The following is a 20,214-nucleotide window of genomic DNA, read 5'->3' as shown; positions in this document are numbered from 1 at the left end:
CAATTTGGAAACATTTTCCTCAAGCTTGTATCAATTTTCTTCATTGTTGGCATTGCTTTCTTGAGTGGTCGAGCTAAAAATCCCACTTGGACATTTACCATCTACACCCCATGCTTGCAGAGGATGTAGTGACAGGCAGTGACTCTGCAGGGGAGGTTTGGGAGGTCTACTGAAATGATCCATGCAGTTGACAGACAGCTAGGTGGGAAATGTAACATGGACAAAGCACACTCCCATAGGGGAATGCTGCTTTCTTCCATATTCAAACTCATTAATCCATTTAAGCAGAAATGCCTTCATTTTCCTTCTTTTTCTTGCACTTGGAATTAAACTCCTGTTCAGAATTCACGATGTTACAAACAGCAGCCAATCTTAAACAAGACTATTTCAAAGCTCCTTATTAGTGCTTTATTTTTTAAGTCTGACAATTGTGTCACCCATTACTGACATCCCCAATTATTAGCACCATGTGTTACTGGGTAGCATATGGCATGTTTAGCAGCGGGACTCAGCCACCACCACTCCAGTGAATTAGGAGAAAAGTTGCTCCCATGTACCAAAGTGGTGTCCTTGCAATCACCTATCATAAACACACATTTTCCTAGCTCTGCGCCAAAGGAGACAAAGAGATGCAACACCATGCCAAGTCAGAAAAGCAAAATAACTTTGATTGATAGAAGGGACAACACAGCAGAGGTGCATATTACTAAAAACACAGCGTACCTAGATGGGGAAGCAAATTAAATATTAACAGGGAACTGCTAAAAGCTGACACTTTCTCTAACCAAAGCAAATTGCTACTGCCTAGTTCATAATGGCTGATGCACAGTCCTGCTTTATTTCCCAGCTGCTCCATGAGACTGATTCAAGCTCACTGAAAACAGTCCTTTTTGGATGCAGTTTCAAGTAAGAACAAGAACAGACCAAATATCTCAGTCTAATTGATTAAACAGTTCTGCTTAATATCATTATCAATGGTCTGGATAAGGGGATCAAGTGCACCCTCAGTCTCCTTGCAGAGGACACTAAGTTGGGTGGGAATGGTGATCTGCTGGAGGGCAGGAAGGCTCTGCAGAGGGATCTGGACAGGCTGGATTGATGGGCCAAGAACAATTGTATGAGTTTCAACAAGGCCAAGTCCTGGGTCCTGCTCTTGTGTCACAACAGCCCCATGCTACAGGCTTTGGAAAAAATGGTTTGGAAAGCTGCCTGGTGTAAAAGGACCTGGGGGTGCTGGTTACCAGCCAGCTGAACATAAGCCAGCAGTGTGTCCAGAGAAACTTTTCTATCAAATCATGGTTGGATAAGACAGAAGTACTACTTTCCTATTGGTTACAGAATAGAAGATCCATGCATTACTTTTTCCTTGTAATACTACTAAGCAAAAAGTCAGTTTGAAAGTGTTTCCAAAGAGGTAAAATATTTGTGTTTTTAAGAAAGCTCAGTGCAGAATTCAGACTATTTCCTGACAGTTGGTATCTGAAAGTTCTTTGTTTGATCAGAATGCCTTCTTTTTCTTTAAAGAAAACTAATTTGCTTAGTTGGTATAGAGTATGTATTCAGTGTCCCCCTTCCAAGCGTCACATCTCAACATGGTGTAAGTCACTCTGCACCTCTGGAAGGGTCTTGTGAGCCATACAGTCCTTCAAGACTCCCAGCCACCTCCCTGGCCCCTAGGGGAGGGGACAGCCAAAGGACAGCCTCCACAATGGGTGACCGCTGCCTGCTGCCACTCGACAGCAACGCCCACGCAGCAGCGCTGAGGGGCTCCATGCCCTGTGCCAGGGCTTTGCTCCATGCACAGCCCTTCCAGCTGAACTTCCCACTTTCTGCCTGCTTGTCACATTTAACTTTACTTTCTGTGTTTAACGTTTCAGATTTGTGTGAAGTTTAAAAAAATAAAAGTTGGAGCATGCCAGTTATTCCTCTGAGGTTTCAGAACACTAACTTTGCAGTTCTTCTGCTGTTTGGCACAGGCTGCCACAGATGGAAGATGGATATCTGTCCGCCAATGTTTAAAGAGGACCAGATTTTTTTGTTTAAAATTTTTTGCTGTTCAGCACTTACAGCCATACAATCAGCCAGATCAGCCCTCCTCTCCTTCTCTCCATAACAAATGCATTCACAAAATCAACAGGGGAGATCATTGCCTGCACAGGATTCACACACCCAGAGATGTCTGGGGTGCATTGGGACAGCCTTGATGGATAGTTTTGGAAAGAAAGGGGCCAACTTTTTCTAACCTGGCTTGAAAAGCTCTGAAACTCACATACCCTTCTACCGCAAGGGAGCTCATTTAATGACAAGGAAAACAAAGTTGTCCAGTAGCCTTTTCAGCAATGTCAGCCAGGAATTTGCTAATTTTGAGTTGGTCCAACCCAAATATCTGAGGAAAGCTGTTGAATTGGTGCATGCTCTTGCTAAATCAGCTGTGTTCCCTTGCCTGCTGACGGCTGCCGACATAGCCTGACCTGAAATACTCCAGCTTCCTCCCCCCAAGTGTTACAGTCGCTCTCTGCTATCACACCTGATCTTTCACAAAAGTTCCTGCACCTTCCAGGCTTGTCACAACAGCCCTTGGAGCATAAGCTGAAGCCAAGTTGACACAACAGATTTCCTTTTTCCCTTGGAGACACGCATATGCCACAGAGACTCAGCTCACCACCTATACACTTCAAACACTCCTGAGCACACCCAGGTGGAATAGCACTTTTGCAAACTGGGCAGCACTGCTGCTTCCTTTACTTCACCCCTTTTTCTTTCCCCCTTTTTAAAGTAAAAAGTTGGCTAAAGCAAGTCTGTTTAAAGTTAAGTTCCTAATTTATACTCAGTGAGCTGTCTTGTGCTGTGTCCAAAATTAGAGGAGAAACATTGTCGACGTTTCCTGGAACCCCTATGCACAGCCTAGCAAATGAAAGCTTTCTCTTCTGCTCCAGCATCCCTGGAGCCCGAATACTTCAAGGATTAAGGATTTCTTGCTTATGCAGAAAGGTGGTGCCTGCATGACTGTGTGCATGCAAGGAGATGTTTTCAGGAGCAGCAGAAAGTAAGCTATGTCACAAAGTCCTGCAGTGCTCACTGCTTTCTTCCTTCCTGCATGACACCTTGGGGAAAATTCAGGGAGAAAATGAATGCTGCAAAACGACAGGCACCGGACAGTGTCTGGAGGGAAGCAGGTAAACTTGCTACCCCAGGGACAAGGGCATGGCTGGCAGGAGGGGAGAATCCAGACGGCTGGCTCTCTCCCAGCTGGGGATGAAGAAGTCACAGGTGAAGCAGGGCCACGTGCCTTACTAATAGCAGCAGCTTCCTGCTCAAAATAAGAAGCAGGTTCACACATTTGTTCTCCAGTTGGGTTCAGACGTAAGCTGCAACACAGATGTTCACAGGGCACAAAGGGGACACCCAGCAGAGCTGGCTGCAAAAGAAAATTTACAGGAATGACAGCAAGTTGCCTTTTACAGCAGGCTCTCTAGAGAAGCAGTAAAAGGAAAACTCATTCTGCTACGATTTTTTTTTCTTGAAACTCCTCCTTGTGTAAGGTCTCGTTACAGCTAATATCTCTAGAGACTGCAAATGAATTTAGAAGGGGAGAAAACATAGGAAAGCAAAATAAGAAAGCAAAGCAGAAAACAAAGCAGAAGAAATGAGAGTGAAGAAATGTATCACAAAAGGGAGCAGTAAGGGCACGCCAATAGATATGAGAAATACCAGTAAAACATAAACATCTGAAACATTGATCTTTTGCACACACTCTGAAAGGATGACTAGACATCCCATGGGATCCTCTGACAGGCCTGGACACAGGTCTGAACATCCAGGAGCTCCAGCAGTAGGACATTAGGTGATCCAGGAAAGTACCTGACCCCATGCATAAATTGGAGACCACCATTCTTCTCCAGCTTTTGCTAAATATCTTGGGACCTACAGGTGAAGATGCTATGAAGATATGCTGCATTCAAATTCTTACAGAATAAGCAACTTAGTGCAAAAATCCATTTTTGTGAATTTCATGAATAAGCATTTAACCTCTCCCCATTTTTAAATCTCTTCAAAGTTTCTCACACAGATCAAGGTAAGTCCAGCTGTTACATCCAGTATTCAAGAAACCTTTCACTCCTTCCAACTGAACTGAATCTCAAAAAAATTGCCTAGGTCTATGAACTCTTTTGAAAGAATAAGAACTTCTAAATCTTCTCTCATTCAACTTTCTCCATTGCTAGGAGTTCAGTAGAGCTTCAAGAACCATAAAGTGTGATCTGACTTTTAAAAAAAAAAATCACCTGGAAATTGCTTTGTTATATGCAAGAATGTATTTCTGAAATTACCTGAATATTTTCTGTAAATGATTGAAGTAAGATGTGAGCATCACTGAAACACCTAAGAAGAAAATTTCCAGGAACTTCAATGTACCCAAGTTTTCAACCTTCATTTCCTTCCCATATTTAGTTATATTCATACATTTACTACCTTCAACAGTTGCAAAAAAGTCCCAAAGGAAACACAGCTGTAAAGCCAGGTGAAGCACAGACTCAGGTAGGAAGGGATCAAATAAGAGCCACTTCCTCTCACTGATTTTACCTTCAAAACCTCTTACCTGCTTGTTGAGACTCACCTTTTTGTTCACTCTCAAGTTTGCAGGTTTGGCTAAACATTAATCTCTGAGCAACTGTGAACGTCATGACCTTCCAAATTTCTGTCCTACAATAACCATGTGTTATTGAAAATTCAGCCTACAAAGATCCATCACAGCATCCTGTTCACAGAGGCTGAGATTTATCAAGAGCTGTAAGAGCTCAGCATTAAACTGTCAACAAAACTCACACAGTCCAAACCATCCAACACAAAGCATGAATGTATCCATTACACATACCTATTTATTGCAGATACTTTCCCAGTTTCAAGAAGCATATAATCTTGAAGAACTGCTTCAAGTTCAGAATCCAAGATCTGATAAAAAAGATAATATATTTTTAAAGTCATTAAAAGTATATGACTTAAGCATATAAAATGAAAAAATACATATATTGTGCAAAATTGCTACTTAGAAATGAGCCCATGAGCCAGTCCTTCTGAAGCTGTGCATCACTTGAGACATGTTGTGGGTGATAACAATGATGTTACGGTAATTTACAATACATTACATTTAAGGTATATAATATTGTATAGATTCTTAAAGAACTTCTACACGTGAGTTCAAAATTAGTTTAAAAAAATCCCAAAATTTTCAAATAGTAATTTTGCTACAATCATTTGCAATGAAAAAACAAACACAATGTACTGAGTATGAAAAACTGCCAGTATCAGAAAAAATAAATTATTTAGGAAACCACAAGTATCCTTATGTGCATTTAAGGAGTATTTTGCCTTTAGCTTGCAGCAGAACAGTGACATGAATAGGGAAACCACATGAAAAATCAAGGGTATCCTTAAGTGCATTATTTCTTTAATGTTCAGAAATGCTGAACATGGCAGTTCTGTTACAGGTGTGAAATTATGGATGTACATCCTTATAAGGATACATATAACACCTAATCACAATTAGTCCCAGAGTCTCTGTAAATTTTCCTGGTGATTCTCACACAGTGACCCTGAGCATAATGCATGTATTAAACCTGATGTGCTTAACAAAGCAAAAAGGAAGAAGATGCAGCAGTAGAAAGAAGCAGGCTCAGTAGACCAAGGAAAGACACAAAGGAGAAAAAAAAAAAGAAAAGGAAAAATAGGAAGAAAGTTCATGTGTCCAAATGCATTTGGTCTGATCTCTGTTCTGCATAATCACCATCATTAGTACATGCTCTATTGAGTATTTTGGTGGCACTATTGGCAACTTTGCATTCTGCAACAAGAAACACCATTTCACACAGGACTGCCACACAGGCACAGCTCTTAAAGATAATTAAGAGTCCATATTAAAAAAAGTCTTGTCTCTTTTCTTTCCACAGAGTTTTTCCTGAGCTTTCCACAGCAGCTGTGCTACTGGTACCTACCACATGATTCCCAGTGAAGGCAAAGAGAATCAGCTATAGAATTGTCTACGCCCACTATGCATCAATGGTCAACAGTAGGGAGCACCTATGTGTCCCAGCTGAAGAGCAGACATTTGCTTCTCCAAAGCATCAGCCCACCCAAGGACTCCTGGACTCCCTCTGTTCCCTTCTGTGAGCTGGTAATTTTCAAGCAGAGAGATGAAATGTAAATATCAGCATGGATAATTATTTCACTGCTCATTTTTTGCAAGATAATCAGACAGAAAGATAAGACTCACTCTGAGGAACAGAAGCAGTAGAATTTTTTATCCAGCAACAGCATGAAAGATTCTGCCAATTCTTCTTACAAAAGCAACAGTTCGCTGATTTGTAGCTGCTGTCTACTTTCATGTGCAAGAACAACAGAAATCCCTCACTGGTCTTCTCTACATATTTTCAGGCAATCACTGCAAGCACGACAACTTCTAGGATTATTTATTCTATGCACTGTGCAGCTATTCCTGCTGTTGATGTCAGCTGCAGACGAGCCAGGCTCAGAAGCTCAGATTCAATCACACAGGCACGAGTAACATCACTACATCTCCACCCTTTGCACCTCCTACTCAATTCCCCAAAAGAGATTTCCACAATAATGCATAATCACAAAGAGAATGTCATTAAAGTGAATCTCAGCAAAATACCACCTCTAAAATGAGTGGGAGCTACCTATTAGATAATACCAATAAAAATCTACAAGATCAGAAGGTGGTCAAAGTTTACCCTTTATTTTCTACAGTGATGTCCTCCTTTTTTTCCTACAGTAATGTCCTTCCTTTTTTCTACTTCTTCATCAGTTAGCCTTGTAACAACTTTTTCCACACAGAATCACAGAAAATCTCTGTGGAGAGAGTTGGAAGGCACCCATAGAAGGCATCCAAGAATCACTGAGTCCAGCTCTCTTCTCCTTGCAGGACTACCTAAAACTAGGCCAAATGACTATGGGCATTGTCCAGACACTCTCTGGATTCTGACAAGCTTGATGCCATGACTATTTCCTTGGGGAGCCCACTCCAGGGACTGACCACCCACCCAGTGAAGCACCTTTCCATAATGCCCAATCTGAACTTCCCTGCAACTTCATTCCATGTCCTTGAGTCCTGTCACTGGTCCCCAGGGAGAGGAGATCAGCTCCTCCACCTCTGCTGGCCTCTCCTGAGGCACCCCCTAAACTATTTTCCCTCTTATTTATCCCCTTCATTTCTTACCCAATTTATGACTGCCCATTTTACCTTCACTTGCAAGGACTCTGCAGCTGACAATAAGCACTCATCTCACCACATCTTGACAGGAATTACCGCCCATCAGATGTAGCATGTTAACCACCTAAATATAGGCTGTTCCCTGGCTGAAACATCTTCAGCCAAGTGACCTTGACAATAAGTAGAGATTCCAGGGACTGAACTGTCAGGTCCTGCAAAACTTGTGTCATAAAAGTAACCTTCAAACTGACCAGGTGTAAAACCCTACCAATTCGATAATGCATGAAATTATATTTCTCACAGACACATTTCACGGGATTGTTGACCTGGGAATTTCTTATGACATATTTACAGAGAAATGTTATGAATTATTGCATGGCTGAGATAGCTCTGTGACAGAATGTTTGCGACCAAAGATAAGAACAATTGTGTGTTAAGTACAAGCATACAATTTGCTGTGCATAATATTAGCAGGGTTTATTTTAGAATTGACCACCCACCTGACTGTTCCAAAAAACCTCCTGGAGTTGCTACAAGATGCCAGAGAAAGTTTTCACTTGTAGCAGACTTTCTGTCTTTAATAACACCAGCTGTCGCTTTTACAAACACATTATGCCCTTCACATATTATCCCATATTCTGCAAACACCAAAAAACCCCAAACTCTCCCACAGTTACTAACATCTGCTTCACTTACTGATTCTGACAATGTGAAGGACAAAGGCATGATTTAACAGATTGCTCCACATAAAGCAGCTATGCAGTCCACAGAAGGATCCATCAAATGCCCCTGTCAGAGAGCTTTACAAAGCGCAGCTTAATGAACGTATGCAAATTGCTATCATATATAAAATGCCTGATACCACTTCAACAAGCAACATGCCTGTGAAATCTATGGAGAATGGTAAGAAAGATCAATCTAATTTGTCTTTGAAATAAAATGATTGGGTTTCCTCCAGATAATTTCAATCTTTTTTTTTTTTTTCTTGAATGCCCTGAAGCACACATTACATACAAAGAACTACTGCTTTAGGCACTGGAAGATGTGATTATTCAATAGAAAAAACATGCAGCAAGAGACAAACTGGAAGCACGCTGGTACTCTTCAATATTTTCCTTCAATGTTTTGACATGCTGGCGCTTTTAAAAAATTGGTTTTTCCAAGCCTTGTTGCATTTAAACAGCCCCTGTTTTTTTCTGGTGTTGCTTGATGTGAGGTTGAAGCCTGAGTACAAGTCAGGCTGATATTTACAGCATGAGGAAATGCTCAGATATGAAAGTGCACCAGAAAACAACATGCATCGAGGATGATTGCTGCTGCTGCTGCTTTCAACATTATTGATCTAGAAATCTGATCCTTTTTTTTTCCATCACGATAAGGAAAGAATAGCTTATGAGCAAAAAATATTTTTGATGGAAAAAAATCAACATTTTCTAGAGCTTTATCCCTCCTGAGAACTGAAAGCTCTTTTCACCAACTGACTTGAAAAAAGAATGTATAAAAATACCCTTGTGTTTTGTCAAAGAAGCTAAAACCCACAATCACCCTTTAAGAAGTTTGTAGAAAAACAGACAGAACGTCTCTAATTTTTTTTTTTTTTTTACTCTGGAAAAACAACACATGAAAAAGAACAAGGCACGGTACGTGTGCATCAAAAACTAGAAGGTGCAAAGTTCCCAGATCTTGGCTTTACCACTTACATTGAAGGGCAGGCAGGTGAAAGTGAAAGAAGACTGTGAAGTGCCATGATTATCTCCTTGTATCCCATGCTGGGACCATAAAAGGAAAAGGAACACTAGGTAACACTTTCTCAGGTGGTTCTTTGTTATGTTAGGAGAATTCCCGGTGCAGTATTTGAACAGATAAACAGTTTCAACTCTTACTTTATGTCACAGTATGATAGAATCGCTCAGGTTATAAAGACCTCTGATATCATCGAGTCCAACCATTAACTCAGCACTGTCAAGGCCAGCACTAAATCATGTGCCTAAGCACTACATCTACACGACTTTTAAATACTCTCAGGGCTGGTGACCCAACCACTTCCCTGGGCAGCTTGTTCCAATGCCTGACCATCCTTTTGCTGAAGAATTTTTCCTCATATCCAATCTAAATTTTCCCTGGTCCAACTTGAGGTCGTTTCCTCTCATTTTATTGCTTGTAACCTGGGAGAGGAGACTGGCTCCCACCAGTTTGCAACTTCCTTTCAAGTAGAGAGGGGTAAGCTCCTCCTAGGCCTCCTTTTCTTGAGGCTAAACAATTTCAGTTTCCTCAGCCTCTCCTCACAAGACTTGTGCACTAGGTCCTTCGTGCATTAGATGATTCTTGTTAAAACAGAAGTAATTGCTGTTACTGTCAAAGCTAGACACAAATTTTGCTCAGTGCCGTAGGCAAAATGACCAAGATGAGCAGTACTTGGTGCAGGATTCTCAAATCTCTCTATCATGGGACCACAGTTTCTGCACTGAGAATGAACTAAAATGTAAAATAAGAGTCCAACTTGGAATACCATGTCAGAAACGTATTGTGATCTCCTCATTTTAAAGGCACTAACTTGTAAAATCCTTTCCATTCTGTTACACTAAATATTCAGTATGTGCCAGGCACTGTGTAAAAAGCTTTTATTCCTGTGCAAATGAATATACATTAGAGTGAGTGTTTATAACATTTTTCTAGCTTTGGGTTTATATAACTGACAATTAAGGGGTGATATCTTTAACACTATGTATCACTTCTACATGCCAGTATCACTTCTAGATGCCAGTTAGCAATATTTAACAAAGCAAGCAGTTCTCATTTTTATGTCTTTTGTTTTCGTATTCAGATTTGGTCCTCCAGCTTTGCATTCAGTCAAACACTAAAATCAGGGAATAAATGAACATGACAAGCCTTCCTTTATTCCACCTCATTTCTCGAAATAACTCTTTCAGCTTCCATCATTACCATCCCTATTTTAAATTTGTTCTTTTAAACATAAATCTACAAGTACAGAAAAATCTCTCCCTTTTTGACTGTGCATCAAGGCCAACAGTTTCACAGCTGATATAGGTAATAAAGGCAAATTAAAGAAGTTCCATGTCACACCTCCTCTCTTATCTCCTGAACCTATATAAAATTATACTAATTATCATAAGTAAAATTAAATGTTCTAACTTTTCCCTGAAATAGAGAGAAAATTATTATTCTTGGGAGTCAATCTTCTTATAGTTCCCTTAAGATACAACATGCAATAGCTTTCAGGGTACAAAAAGAGCCTCTAATACAGATTCCAGATTCAGTTTAAGAAAACAGCTTCAATGAATTAATTATATTAATGCATAGATCATCAACAAAATTACAGTCACACTTTGTGCAATAGAGTGTGCTACATGATAATGCTGCACATGATCCTGTTACTTTGGGGTGGTTTTTCAGGATTCTTTTCTTCAGGAACAGCACCATTTACAATCAGGATGTACTGCTTTAATAAAATAGGTGAGAAGCAGAGCCAGTCCACCCTGTCCCACATCCCTACCCACTGACAGATTCCTGCCATCCACTGCAGTGAGAATATTAACCCATCACTGTTATGGACAAACTACACATGCTGGACAGCAGCACAATCAGTAACAGCAAATGGTTCTGGGATACCCTGAACTGACAGTGAAGGTGAGAAAGTGCAATCCTTGATTTGATAAGCTCCTTGGCAAGCTAGTACAAACCCGTGTTCCCTGTTAAAAAAAGAAAAATGAGAAGAACAAAAAAGTTTGTTAGATTTCAGACCTTTTTCTACTCAAAGAAAGTGGATTTCCAGTGGCTGAAAATGCTCTCTTTCCCTGAGCTCTGGGAAAATGCAAGAAAGGACTCAACTGCTCTGAAGTATGTCTCAAAAGTAGCAGCCTAAGACTCCCAACCTGAAATATTTCTGTGGAACAACTGAGCAACATTAATCAATATTTCTGAAGAGAAGGGTCCCCACCTGCCCTGACACAGGCAGGGGAGGCACACAACACAGCCACTGCTTTTGGTTTGACAATACAGAGCCTAAGCCACCTTCCTCCATCTCTACAGAGTGTCTGAGATACAAAGAAATGTGCTGCTGTCACTGCAGTCTAGAGGTTGGAATAGAAATTTCACAAGAAGATACATACCTTTTGGGGTTTTTTGTTCTAAAAACAAGGCAGAAGCACTGCATTCTTCATACCAGTGAAAGACTGGCTGAACAGCTGAATGTAATAGAGGCAGTAAATCTCTGACCCTTTACCCTTCTAATTAAAGTGACAACTCTTGGAAACCCCTGTTCAAATCATCATAAGGAATGTAAAAAAGAGTTCCAGTAAGTTCAATGCAGGTAATATTTTTTACAAGACTTATAAGGACAACATGGGTAAATTCAGTATGACCATAACATTAATTTGTCCTGGAAAGTCCTTACACATTAGTACAGTAACATGTGAAGATTATGATACCCCATTCCTGCATAAAGAGAGGAATCACTCAGAAATATCCACCAGTAGCATCCTATCTTAGAAACCACAGGAAGGTCAAAAAATTCGTAAGAGAAACAAGAGAACCATCAAATCCTCCTTGAAAAAGACACCTATTATAATGGGGACCAGATGCAATTCAAAGTTGTCTGCTTACGTTACTTTAAAAAAGAAAATTATAATGTTCCCTTCTGTCACAGAACCAGCACAGAAGATGGAGCTGTGAAGAGGAAAAAGATCAAACAACTTGAGAGGAGTTTAGGAAGTCTTCCTAAGCAGCCGCTCATGTATACTGTAAGAAAAGGAGGCTGGCCACCAAGATGTCATTATCTGAAAAGTCAGATCCAATGAGGAACAGCTTATCAAGATAAGAATAATTAGCAGACAAGCTAGTGGCAGAATTAGTTCACCATGGTGATGATAAAACAGTATTAGGAAAGCAGGGCAATTTTAAGAAAAGGCAGCTAAAAATACCTGCCTAGCTCACACTTCTCCCCAGTTCTTCTCATCTCCAGCATGCTGATGCTTCAAAGTTAGCTGTCCCAACAGACAGCCCTGTACTGTCTGCCAGTGTCACGATGACTTATAGCATGCTGTGGTAGGCTTGCAGTCTCTGAGGATTGCGTGTCTCTGTGAATGATGAGGATAGCTGCACTTTGTTCCAGTTACTGTGAATTAGGAGCAGAACCCATTGACTAGCATGCTTTCAGCACAGGCTCCAGCTGGGAAAAGGCTGGGTACAGTGCCTGGGCTGCAGTTTTGAAGGAATACACTTCTCAGAAGGATGAACTGGGTCTCGGCCAGGTTTCTGTTCCTGCTTTGCCCAGGGGGACTGACAACACAGTGTCTTTTCCACAGAGACACATGCACTCCACACAGGCCCCTCCTAGCATCACCAACAACAGACCAAAACCAGAGTCCCATATGTTTTTCAGGAAGAGACATCCCAAACTCCAAGGGTCTGGCAACAGCAAGGAAATTGTTGTACTGACCTTGGACTGCAGCCTTCTGCCCTCTGTTAACAACCAGCAGAAGCCACTAACCATTGCATTAAACATTAAATAAATGATAGTGCAGACACATGAGCAGTGGCCAGTCTCCTGTTTAGCCCTTTTGGAAACAGTATGACTTCATATTGCATCCGTGGCTGTTTGGTTTTTTTTCAATCCCCATAAATGCTTCTACATATTCTCATAAAAACTTCCCTAAATTTACCAAATTCTCTCTTCAAGTTTTGTTTTTCCTCTCAACTAGTGCACTTGGAGTTTATACCACAACTTCATCCTCTTGGGATGTTTGAAAAATTTCTGTTAATGTTCAGTCTAAATTCATTCAGGACTAATTAATAAATGTATTATCTTGAGCAGTTATTATTCCTCAGTTTCAACATCTCTCCTTCTTCTCTGGCGTTTGCCCTCCAAATGAATTTAGTACAAAGGTTTAATTTCCTGGACATTATATACAAGTTATTAGGAATGGAGGCTTAGCATATTTTGTCAGAAAGTCTGACAGAAGGTAACCAATCACTGGGAAAATGTATTTAACTTTTCTTTTTTTTTTTTTTAACTGATAAACAAAAGGCAGATGCTGATTTCTTTTCCTAGTTACTCCAGTATAAACCAGGAATGGTTGGACCTGTATGGAGAGCAATCCATAACCTATGGCTAGAGGTAAGAACTGCATCTGAGCAGACATCTGCCCAGGGCTGCAGTGAGGATTGTGAGCACTAAGCTGTCAGCAGAGAAGAAATACCTGATAGAGAACGGAAGAGTGATTGGCATCTGTCAGTTAAGAGCCATTTTGCAGAGGCCTTCAAAAATGAAAGGCATTGATCGTAGTTTTCCTTCAGTCCAAAGAAACTTGAAAACCAATATATCTGGCATCTAGACTCATACTCTCAGGGTAAATGGTGTACCTGCTTCAGTTCAGATCGGGCACAGAGAAGTAGTTCAGTGGGAGGGTAACTGCTCTCTGGACCAGGCTCCCCAGGGAAGTAGTTACAACACTGAGCCTGTCAGAGCTCAAGGCACTTCTGGATGATGCTCTGAGTCACATGGTTTAGTTTTAGGCTGTCCTGCAAGGAGGAGGGAGTTGGGTCAATGATCCTTAGGGGTACCTTTCAACTGGAGACATTCTGTGATTCTATGCCTATGCAAAAGGCAGTTTCACCCCCCGTTACTCAATGGAATCATCATTCCTGTGTGTTGAACTCAATGCCATTCAACTGTGTTAGGAATGGTCTCAGGACACACAGTGCATCAAACATCTGCTGCAACATCTGCTGCATCAACAAACATCTGTTGTGAAGCTGAGGAGGCATTGCCATGGCCAACACAGTGTCCAAACATCCACACACCCTGTATTTAACTACCCAAGGAAGTCAGGTCTAGGACAGAGACCTTAGACAGAGAGAAGTACATACCTCTAACGTTCAATTCCTCTCATGCTAAATGTGGATACCTAAAACAGCTTAGATTAATTGCATACAGCTATAGGGTCCAATGATCATAAAAGGAATCTAGGGAAAGTAGCTTTGATGTAGGCACTTCTGCTTTAGATAAGAAAATTGAGACAAATCTTATGACTGAAGTCCGCCTCAGGAGAGCTGGCATTCAGACAGATCTGAAGGCACAAACACTGGTTCAAAGGATGGGTTTTCAATGACATCATGATCTAATCTGTAAGTCTTTATTCAGTCCTTCCTTTTCTATTTGAATATTAAATAGAAGAATTTGAGATTTGGCTCAATGATAGCAATAAAAGTCATCAGGAAGGCTGATTTATAGGAAAATATTAAAATAACTAAATATGTATAGCTTGACTAAAGCCACTATTGAAAGGGAAATATGATAATTATCTACAAGCTCTGAAAGGATACACACACTAAGGATTTTTTAATAGGGTTTTTCAGGAAAATATAGCTAAGAATAATGTGATTATACCAAGCAAAGTAAAGTTTAGGCTGACAGGGAAAAATTCTTATGATGAAGTGTATTCTATTGTATAACAATCTTCCAAAGGAAATTGGCTGAAGTCCAACCACATCACAAAGCATATCCATGACTGGACAAAGATCTGGAGAGGACGATCCTGGTGCAAGATGGACTAGATGACTCAACATCGCTTTTTCATTTTTAAATTCCTATCATTCTGCTGTATTAAATAATCCTGTATTAAATAATCCAATAAATCAAAGAGAAGAGGGAAATAGGCTTAGCAACAATTGCACAGCTGTTTCTTCTTCGAGGTCTGCAGGCTGCAATCAGTGCAAGACACATTGATTGCACAGAGGGAGGAAACATCTGTATGTGGTCAGAGCCCTGTGTTAATTCAGGGCTTCAAAGTTGCATGCCTGATGTCCCCTTTTCCCCCTCTTAATACAATAACATTGCCAAAAGAATCGACCCTGTGTTGTAAATGTATCAATCATGATTTTTGCTGCACCAACTACTCATAATTGGTTTAAGCTTTCTTGATCTCAGATGCCAACCGGTGTTAAACAAAACACAAAAATACATAGCCTGTGGGCACATATTTCCACTGAAATAATCTTGCCACATGTTGATCTACAAGGAGTGGGGCAAAAATGTTTTCTTAAAGTTGTGATACTCATTTTTAAAGCCAGGCAATATTTTACTCATTATTTTTGAAGAGGCTTTGACATTTTATAACTAAAATATCTTGCTGAGAGTCTGCGCTAATACACAGTCTGTTTTCTGTTACAGTTAAGCCACAAGTAACAGAAGCCTTCTCAAGGAATGACTATTCAATTTAACTGTGGATTTGATTTCTCTCTCTAGAAAATATTAGTATATATATACATAAAAGTATATTTTCTGAAGAAAGTGCCTTCAAATGTAGCATTAGCTTTCCACAACTAATTTCAATTCCATTTTTCCCACTGCAGTCACACTTTGTGATGCTGACCAAACCCATGTACCCACTTCATGGGAGAGGTCTGAGGCTTCAGAGAATCTAGTTAGGATGTATAGCAGGAAACAACTTTCCTAAAAAAAAAATTATATGAACACCATCTGAAGAATAAATTTGCATACCATAGAGTTTTTTGTTATGTTTTATTTTATTTTTTGTCATGAGGGGTTTTTTGCCTCAAGTACTCAATTAAGCATACAACCATACAACAGCAGACACAAGATTTCTTTTTTTCCAAAGAAGGAATATTAATGGAAATCTATGTATGCATAATAAAGCAGTGATCAACAGCTCATAGTTTACACCACTCATTCTGAATTATTCACATAATTTCTCCCTGATTTCTTTCCCTTTTCCAATGAACTTTCCAAATGAGAACCCAAACTAGTATTTTTCCATTTTCTTTCCCTTGTCAAATGAGTTAAGAAAAAGCAAATATTAGAATTTTATCAGACACAATCCTTCCAAATGCTTCCAGATGCGAGATTTTTTTTTTCCTTCTCTCGTTTAATGACAATACTCAACATAAAGCATGAACCACCCTTTACCCGATGCAGCTGCTAATCCCTACTCCTGGAGACAGAGCTACAGCAATGAGGAGGCAGCTGTGACCCTGCAGTCCACCTCAGTGGAGGGAGCCCACTGCTCCTAAAGGGTCTGAACCCACACAGAGAGAAAAGCCAGCTGCTGCGTTCCAGTGCAGAGGGGCTGGGCACACAGGGCTGCTGCACGGGGCCCTAAGAGCAGATGTGCAGATGATGGAAGACAATGAAGAGGAAGACACTGGGGCCCAAGGACAGGTCTGGGGACTGCACGGGTGTGGAGTGACCAGGGCAGCAGGCAGGGACAGGAAGAGGAGCAGACAGGGAATGACCTGTATGAAGCAGCATTTTATCATCTCCAAATGACCACGAGGCAGAAGACACTGCCTACCAGAATACCCTGAGAATGTGATGAACTCATTTTATCCTGCAGCTTTCTGGACAACATGGGCAGAGCTCTGTATGTAATCCAGCAACAAAGTCTCTGTTGCTGCCCTTGGGCTTGTTTTCTTCATGACATCTATGCAAAGCAAAAACAAAAAACAAACAGCAAGACCTGAATACGATGAGACAGAGGAATGGAAAAGCTGATTAGAGCATTTTCCAAATGCCACACAGAGGAACAGATGAAGGAAGAAGTGGAATTACTCTAGTTTACTGCTGTGCACTTACTGTAAAACTCAGCATTATGTACCAGAACTTTTTGAGGTCATTGATTCAGTGTGCTCACTTTTAGAAAACCAAATCTGATGTGAAGTCCTGCCACAAGCTCAGATTATTATGTAAAAGGTAATGGAAAACTGATAAACTGAATGGGGGGAAAAAACCCACAATCAAAAAATAATCCCCCCCCCCAAAAAAAAAAATTAAAAGCTAAAATAAACTACTTTACCAACCAACTAAACAAATACCTGCCACACCAATCCACTTTTATTTAACTGAAAAGAGTAACTTGAAAGCTAGAAAAAGCATTTGGAAGCTTGGAATTTGTTAATAGTCCTACTTCAGCAGGATATCTAGAGGACCAGGTGGGGAAATAGGAAGGAAGAAGCTGGACAGAAATAAAAAGCCTGGAACAGTTGTACTTGTTTTAGGGTAAGAAAAAGGAAATCATCTCAGCTGGAGAAAGTAGGGAAGGCTCCAAATCAAAGGTGCACTTTTCAACTTCAAATTGCTTCCCACCCCCGCACACCCACAGTGAGAGAAGTCGTGGAAAATCAAACTGCATAAGGATTGAGGGGGGGAAAGCTTTCCTTTTTCTTAAAATCTTCCAGTTTGGGAGTCTGAGTTCTGCATTTTAGGATTAAATAACAATCAATAGCACCTCCCTTGCTTTGTTTTGAGATGCACACTTTAACCTACCATCCTGAGGACTCTTAAGGTTTTGTTTGGATGGTTTTGAGTTTGGGGGACAATGGAGACAAAAGGGGAAATCATCTTCACAAAAGTATTCACAAATATCTCTGCAGTGTGCCCCAGGAATTGTTAAGGACTACTTTGGCTCTGTGTGTGTCATGGGTGACACATTTATGTCCTTGTAAAGCCAAAAAATTCCTGGGCTTCCCCTCCACTTTGTAATATTGAGCAAACATAACAATTATAGGGCATTTTCAAATTAGAAACATTTACAAAAGACAACCAAAATTGGCTTGGCATTCTGAATTGGAAGAAGACTATTTGATTACAAATGAGATTCTTAGATAACTACATACAGAAATCCAGTAAGTTTATATGAATTGATTGTTGCCACAACGTTGAAGTGTCTGTGAGTGCAATTGCATTACCAAATTAAGGCCCAAATTGTAAAATTTATTCATGCAGGGCAGGCCTATCATATTTTAAAATTGTTCCAATCAGTTAGATAACACTCCTTGTCGGCAGAGGAAGCCATTCAACAGTTTTAAGACAAAAAATCTTTCCAGTTTTTCTTTAGATCACAGAGTGGGTTGGATTTTTTTCAGCTTAGGCCTTTCTAAGAAAAAGAGAACTAAATATTGAAAGCACTGTACACATTTTGTAATTCAGAAAATGGGAGTTTAGAAGCACATATCTCACAACTTCACCAACAGTGAAGGCCTAGGTTCGTTAATCACCACAGGTTCTTTAACCACCATCCCCCATGCAATCTTGAAATATCTTATGGTTCTCCTGCACAAGATCCCTCTATGGGTTCAGGTAAAGGGAGAACAGTTGTCCATAAACTGTGAATTTTAAGATACATGTAATTAATCAATATTCATAAAAAATACAAAAGAGTAAAGGGTCCCATCTCTCACTTAGGGAAGAAAGGCACACTCTGTCACATCAGCTATTGAAAGATTTACAACCCAAGCCAAGGACCGCAAGGTCTGCTGGCTACACAGTGTTTTCGCATGACTGAAAGAGATTTTCTTGCCACTAACAACATCAGTTTAAATTTTAACGGAGCTGTTCTGAAGAAAAATAATTAACATATGGTTGACTTCCCATATATTAGAGAAAACAATAATAGCAACTAAATCAGTATCTTCTGTATAATTTCAGCTGTCTTGGTCATGATGAGTTGCTCATCTGACTCATCTCACAGACATGCCTGACATAATGAGAACAAACACAAATCGTTTGCAATGTCAAAGATTAGCTTTTACCTAAGACAGAGGAAACGGGACCATATTATGAGGGACTGCCTCGGAAGCACCAGCCAACCAACCATTGCTACTTTGAGTCACAGAAAACCCCTGACAGGTGGTTAATTGATAATAGTGTATCACAAGGCAATCTCTACACTTTCAGCTTGATTGCTAGGCTTCAAGTGAGGGCACACAATCTTGGCCTTTCACAGTGCCTCAGTTTAAGGTGTCACTCTGAACATTTGGTTTACAAGCCCTTCATCCTTGCAGAGTTAATTTCTTATAGGAAATTTTTATCTGCTACAAAGGGAGCTCAAAGCAATCTCAAGCTGTGGCAGAGCCATAGAGGACTTCTTGGGATGTGGTGCCCTACCAATTTTGGCCACCAGCACAACACTAGTGGCTGTCAAAGATAAATCAGGACACTGATTATGCAACAAGCTCTTGTCAGGACCTGCTGGCTGATGTTTAGGGATCTTAGCTGAAATAAACAAAACAGGGAAATGATTAGTGGCATTGAGTCTGGCAGGCAGGTTCTTATCCTGGCAGACACTCGGCAGACTGTGGGTTCGACTTAGTCACAAAAGGAGGATGTGAAGAAGCCCAATCAGATAACAAAAATAGCCTGCAAAACACATGCTTCTACTTGGGATTGTATTTATTAACACAGCAATTCAAGCAGTCTTATTCTTAGAACAAGAACTAAACTAAACAGAACAATCCCAACTGTCAGAGTACCACCCATTAATCACGAGGGCTCCTGTGTTTGAAGAAAAGCAGAAGGACCTAAACAACTATCCATCCCTTTTCTAGGGCCCCCCAGTTTCAGTGGGACAAAACAAGGAGCATATGGAAGCTGGAGTTCTGACTGAAATGGCTGGTGAAGGACCTAGAAGAGGATGAACTAAATCCAAGCTGTGGCTGTATTACATTTCCACTGGGGAGAGATCAGTAGTGCCAAAATGCAATGCCAAGCATATCTGGGCTAAATCACTCTCTGAAGCTGTCCTCTAGGCTGGGGAGAATGGGCCCCCTAACTAACATCTGTAGGATCACATCTGGATTCATCCCACCACCATCTTGGCACAGCCTCTCTATAAAAATTTAGCATGCCAAAGGATTAATACCCCCATCATTTAACTCAGATGTCCATAAAATGATTGCTGGGGTTCAGAAAATATGAGTGGCATAGTAGAAAAACTTCTGCTTCCATCAATCAGCTTTTCATTAACATCATTCATCTCATCCTCTATATTCTGAATAAAATCTGCTTTCTCTCTTTACCATGCAAATTCCTCTTACATAATAAATACTGCAACACAATAAATCCTTCAGTGTCCCTTTTCCTTCTAGAGAAAATGTCTCTGCACTGCCTTATGCTGAAAAGGTTTTCCAGACCTCAGCACAGCATTAACTGTGATATTTCCTTCCTGTGC

General features: G+C 40.5%; 1 protein-coding gene across 3 annotated transcripts in view; it reads right to left on the bottom strand.

Annotated features, from left to right (window-relative positions):
• The window catches only part of ENOX1 (ecto-NOX disulfide-thiol exchanger 1), a 365,352-nt gene that overhangs the window by 288,239 nt on the left and 56,899 nt on the right, over positions 1-20,214 (bottom strand). For all 3 annotated transcript variants that reach the window (XM_058825014.1, XM_058825015.1, XM_058825019.1), the window contains exon 2: positions 4,874-4,950. The gene's annotated coding sequence lies outside the window, so the exon portion shown is untranslated. The remainder of the gene's footprint in view (positions 1-4,873; positions 4,951-20,214) is intronic.

Source organism: Ammospiza caudacuta, chromosome 2 (assembly GCF_027887145.1).
Source record: "Ammospiza caudacuta isolate bAmmCau1 chromosome 2, bAmmCau1.pri, whole genome shotgun sequence".
NCBI classification, from domain to species: domain Eukaryota; kingdom Metazoa; phylum Chordata; class Aves; order Passeriformes; family Passerellidae; genus Ammospiza; species Ammospiza caudacuta.
This window is presented reverse-complemented; position numbering and strand designations above follow the sequence as displayed.